The sequence below is a fragment of the Carettochelys insculpta genome, chromosome 2 (assembly GCF_033958435.1).
Source record: "Carettochelys insculpta isolate YL-2023 chromosome 2, ASM3395843v1, whole genome shotgun sequence".
NCBI classification, from domain to species: Eukaryota; Metazoa; Chordata; order Testudines; family Carettochelyidae; genus Carettochelys; species Carettochelys insculpta.
Window position 1 is genome coordinate 146,975,564 of NC_134138.1, and position 5,659 is coordinate 146,981,222.

The window sequence follows — 5,659 nt, forward strand, 5'->3', positions numbered from 1 at the left end:
GCGCGAGTCCCCTTCCGTGTTTGCAGAGCTCTGACGTCTGAACGTCAGGCGGGTACGTCACTCCGAGCCTCCCGTGAGGCGAGGCCCTGAGAGGCGAGGTCCCGGCCCAGGGCTCTCCTGTGCGGCACGCCAGGGAGCGCCTCCGAGGGGCTGGGCGGAGGCGCTGCAGGGTAAGCGCCGGTGCTCTTCAGTTGTGCTGCACGAACCCCGACGTCACACGCCGGCGTTCGCGGCGTAATCCCTGTGGATGCGTTCACGTATTGCTAAAATAGGGGATTTGTATTAACACGCGGGCCCCGGCCCAATGGGCTGGCTTTGCTTTGACAGGCCAGCACTGACAGTGAAGCACGTTCAGCACTGGTTTCACCCATATGCACACTGATAGCAAAAGACTTCCATCAGTAATTCACAGAATCACAGGGCTGGAAGGGAGCTCAGGAGGTCATCTAGTCCAGAACCTCTGCTTCAAGCAGGATCAACCCCTACTAAGTCATCACAGACAGGACCTTGTCCAGCCGGGACTTAAAAACCTCAAGGGATGGAGAATCCACCACCTCTCTAGGCAATGCCTTCCAATGCTTCACCACCCGCCTGGTGAAGTAGTTTTTCCTAATATCTAACCTACACCTCTCCCTCTTCAACTTCTGACCATTACCTCTTGTTCCGCCATCTGACACCACTGAGAACAGTTTCTCACCCTTCTTTTTAGCGCTCCCCTTCAGGAAGTTGAAGGCTGCTATTAAATCACCTCTAACTCTTCTCTTCTGTAAACTAAACAAGCCCAAATCCCTCAGCCTGTCCTCATAGGTCTTGTGCTCCAGCCCCTTATTCATTTTTGTTGCCCTTTGCTGAACCTGCTCCGTTAGCCTTCTTGGCTACAAGGGCACACTGTTTACTCATCCAGCCTTTCATCCACCGTAACCCCTAGGTCCCTTTCCATCGTATTGCTGCTGAGCCAATCGGTCCCCAGCCTGTAACAATGTTTGGGATTCTTCCGCCCCAGGTGCAGGACTCTACACTTCTCCTTATTGAACCACATCAGATTTATTTTGGCCCAGTCCTCCAATTTATCCAGGTCCCTCTGGATTCTCTCTCTACCCTCTAACGTATCTACCTCTCCCCCTAGTTTTGTGTCATCAGCAAACTTGCTGAGGGTGCAACCCAGTCCTTCACCCAGGTCATTAATAAAGATGGTGAATAACACCGGCCCCAGAACCAAGCCTTGCGGCACTCCCCTTGAAACAGACCGCCATCCAGATATTAAGCCATTGACCACTAACCATTGGGCCCGACTATCAAGCCAGCTTTCTATCTATCTTATAGTCCAAGGATCCAATCCGTATTTCCTTAACTTATGGACAAGAATGTTGTTGGAGACTGTATCAAAAGCCTTGCTGAAGTCAAGGTATATCACATCCACTGACTTCCCCATGTCCACAGAGCTTGTTACCTCGTCATAGAAGCTAATCAGATTGGTCAGGCAGGACTTGCCCCTCGTGATTAACCAAATGTACAGTGTAAGAAAAACGCTACTTGAGAATTCTTCAGAGATGGTCACTAAATAATATGCCTCTCACACAGGCTGTCTCCTGCAAGTGTGAAATAAACACATCACACACAAACTATAGCTATTAGCCACCAGGCTTGCAGACTGGTAAGCCCCTGACCCCATTCTGTTCCAGAGAGAAGCAATAGCAGTTAACCCACCCTCAAAGCAGGCAAACAGCCCTACATGCCCTGCCCAGCGCATAGGGTAGGGCTGGCAACAGGATTGGGCCAAGAGGGACTTTGGAACCATCTCAGATACGTTCATGGTCCCATGGTAACCCAGGCAGGCTGGCCCATATCAGCTGAGAACCTACTCACCCACTGATGTAGGGCCAGGCCCTGCAAGGGACAAAGTGAAGGAGCTCACCCACAATGGAAGAGGGCATATGCACATTGAGGCCTATTGTCGTGCTACAACATCTGTTAGAGTTGCCATGACAGCCCCCAACCCAGTCCCTCTGAAGCCAAGAGAACTCCCAGCTCAGACTGGCCACCTGGAAAGGTGAACAAAAAATTGACCCAATGAGTTAAATCACAGTGTTCTCACACCCAGCCAAGTGAAAATGCATTGTAAACATCCCTCCCCACTTTTCTTTTTATGCGCCATCCAAAGTCTGTCGGGAGTGAACAGGGCTGAGATGGTTTTGCTGTTCACTAGCAAAGCATTGTGAAAGACCTGTTAGGTTATTGAGCTAAGTGGATGCAGTGGGAATCAGGAATATCATACTTCCTAAATATATACAGAAGCTGTGTGGCAGATACCTTGTATCTTTCTCTGAAATAGTACAGGATGTTTTCATTGGGTTTGCTGAAAAAAAGGAGGATGCTGCCATTCTTATTAAGAAGTGAGGAAGCCACATATGTATGGTACATATTATAGCAACATCATAGTGATTCAAGGCTAGATTTGTAAGGTGCCTGGAGCCTAGTTGCGATTTATGTGACAGAGTAATATGATTGTTCAGAAGTCAAGTTTATGGAGGGAGAAGAGACAGTTGAGTGTCTTTGGGTAAGCTTAGAAGCGGAAGCAACAGAAATGATGTAGTGGTTGGTGTTTGCTATAGGCCACCAGATCAGGTAGATGAGAATTTCTTCAGACAACTAAGAGAAGCTTCCAAATCACACGTACTGGTTCTCATGAGAGACTTAAATCATCCAGACATTTATAGTGAGACCAATGCAGCAGCACACCGACAGTCTGGGAAGTTTTTGCACAATGTTGGGGATAACTTCCTGGTACAATTGCTGAAGGACCATTCAGGGGCCATGTGCGGCTTGACCTGCTGCTCACAAAGAGGGAAGAAATAGAAGTGGGTGGAAACCTGGTCTGCAGTGATCATGAGATGGTAGATTTCAGGATTCTGAAAAAAGGAAGAAAGGTGAACAGTAAAATACAGACTTGATTTCAGAAGAGCAGGCTTCAACTCCCTGAGAGAACTGATGGGAAGGATCCCCTGAGAAGCTAATATGAAGGGGGAAGGAGTTCATGAGAACTGGCAGTATTTTAAAGAGGTTTTATTGAAGGCACAGGAACAAGCCATCTTAATGCGCAGTAAGAAAAGCAAGTATGGTAAGCAATCAGCTTGGTTTACAAGGGAGATCCTTGGCAAGCTTAAACTCAAAAAGGATGCGTATAAGAAGAGGAAACTTGGACAGATGAGTAAAGAGGAGTATAAATATATGGCTGGAGAATGCCAGGGAGAATCAGGAAAGTGAAAGCACAATTGGAACTGCAGCTAGCAAGGAATGTGAAGAGCAACAAGAAGGGTTTCTACAGGTACGGTAGCAATAATAGGGTTATCAGGGAGGGTTTGGGGCCATTGCTGGATGAGGGAGGTTACCTGGTGACAGATGCTGTGGGAAAGGCTGAAGTACTCAATGCTTTTTTTTGCTTCAGCCTTCATGGACAAGGTCAGCTCTCCAACTACAGCACTGGGCAATGCAGTATGGGAAGGAGGTAAGCAGTGCTTGGTGGGGAAAGAATGTGTTAAGAGCTATTTAGAAAAGCTAGATGCACATAAATCCATGGGTCTGGATTTAATGCATCCAAGGGTACTGAGGGAATTGTAGATATCATTGCAGAAAAGGACCTGGGGATTATAGTGGATTAGAGGCTGGATATGAGTCAGCCATATGCCCTTGTAGCCAAGAAGGCTGATGGCCTATTGGGGTGCATTAGGAGAAGCATTTCCAGCAGATCTAGAGAAATTATTGTTCCCCTCTACTTGGCTCTGGTAAGGCCTCATGTGGAGCATTGCATCCAGTTCTGGGCCTCCCAGTACCAAAAGGATGTAGACACGTTGGAAAGGGTTCAGCGAAGGGCACTGAAAATTATTAGGGGTCTGGAGCACATGACCTATGAGGAGAGGCTGAGAGATTTGGGATGGTTTAATTTGCAGAAGAGAAGACTGAAGGGTGATTTGATAGCATCTTCAACTTTCTGAAAGGGGTCTCTCAAGAGGATGTAGAGAGACTGTTCTCTATGGTGACAGATGGCAGAACAAGGAGCAATGGTCTGAAGCTTAAGAGGGAGAGGTGTAGGTTGGATATTAGGAAAAACTATTTTACCAGAAGGGTGGTGAAGGACTGGAGTGTGTTACCAAGAGAGGTGGTGGAATCTCCATCGCTAGAGGTTTTTAAGTCCCAGTTTGACACAGTCCTGGCTGGGATGATTTAGATGAGGTTGATCCTGCTTTAGCCAGTGGGCTGGACTAGATGACCTACTGAGGTCCATTCCAGCCCTAGAATTCTGTGATTCTAGTTTTAGGCTCAAAAGCAATTGTTGTGCACTAAGCTTTCAGGGTTCACGAGGCACCTAAGTCTTGCTGCATTATTGAAGGCATCCAGATTCCTGTCTTCCACCAAATCCCCAGAGTGACTCAGGAATCAGTGAAGATAGGCTGGCAAGTGCCTATTTGTAAGTTCGGCCCTTTGGATAAGAGTGCTCCGAGACCGCGTACTAGAGTGGGCCCCATTCAAAGTCTGTCTGGTGAAGGAGGTGGGCGATTGTGCCACTGCCCAACTTATAACTTTTAGGATAGTGATTAAAGCACTCACTTGGATGTGGGAGACTTTAAATTCAACTCCCTTCTCTGCAGAGGGAGAGGAAGGATTTGCATCATGGTCTCCCACTGCTCAGGTGAATTCTCAAACCACTAAACTAAAAAACACACATTGTAGACACTACCACCACCCTCTCTGCCAGCTGTTTTGACAGCAAACAGCTTAGGTGCTTAAATCCGACTGGCTTTTGTGTGTGTCCACACTGTGCCAAGAGAAGCTTTGTCGGGACATCTCTTCCGACAGTGACTTCTGTTGACAGAGCACTGTAGTGTTACTGTAGCCTAAGTGAACAACAAGAGGTAAATCACACAGTGATTGCCTGTTCTGGTCATTGTCTCCAAAGGTTTGACATTGGCCATTGTTGGAAGACAGAATTGATTTGACCCAGCATAACTTGTCTGATATTCTTATTCAGGCAGAAAATTATGACACAACAGCAAAAACTAACATTGAGGTGTCAGTGACAGTTACTGGGAACAGACTGCACAGGCTGCAGTTTGTATCAAACCTCATCTTTCCTACACAGAGTGCCTGCATCAGACATGGATCTGCAGAAGCAACCACAACATTAAAAAAGTGATTCCATTAGGAAGGCCTCATGTGCACGGAGGCGGCATGCATTACCCCACCTCTTAATCATAAGCGTATAGGCTTCAAGCCTCTTCCTCTATCATGCTCCAGCTGCAAAAGGTGTCTTTTCCCCTCCTCTACTTCTCCTATAGCAAATGTGTAGAATGCCTATTGTTAATGTAATAATCACCTTCTCCTTAAGGTGACCATCCATCCTGTATTGGGTGGGATGGTCCTGTATCTGGCATGCCAAAAAGATGTCCTGACTTATTTTTCAAAAGGGATGAATTGTCCCATATTTGGGCCATCCCCCGCCACCTTTTTCACCAGCAGCTGCACAGGCACAGCTGCTGGCAGAAGTCACTTCCTCGAGCCTTAGGGAAGCAGGGGAAGTGTGGGCAGCTGCTGCTTCCCCAGGGCTCAGAGAACGCTTGCAGCTGTGGCTTCCCTGGGGCTCCTGGGGATTGCCAGTGGCTGC